This window comes from Nannospalax galili, unplaced genomic scaffold, assembly GCF_000622305.1.
Source record: "Nannospalax galili isolate Female #2095 unplaced genomic scaffold, S.galili_v1.0 scaffold534, whole genome shotgun sequence".
Classification (NCBI taxonomy): Eukaryota; Metazoa; Chordata; class Mammalia; order Rodentia; family Spalacidae; genus Nannospalax; species Nannospalax galili.
The window spans coordinates 604,408-604,639 of record NW_008333994.1 but is presented as its reverse complement, the minus strand read 5'-3'; positions in this window follow the sequence as shown (position 1 = coordinate 604,639).

The following is a 232-nucleotide window of genomic DNA, read 5'->3' as shown; positions in this document are numbered from 1 at the left end:
CTCCTTTTCCCAGCGTTCTCTCCCAGTGTCAGCTGTTCGTTGCCCCATTATAGCGTGAAACAAAAGTAGGAGAGGCAGACCCCCAGATTAGAGCCCACTCCGGATGGAAACAAACAGTGCCTTACGACTGTCATTCCAGCACTGGGGAGGCTGAGCAGGTGAGTGCTGCTGTGATTTCAGGGAAAACCTGGGCTACAGAGCAAGATTCTGTTTCAGGAGAAAGAAATGGAGG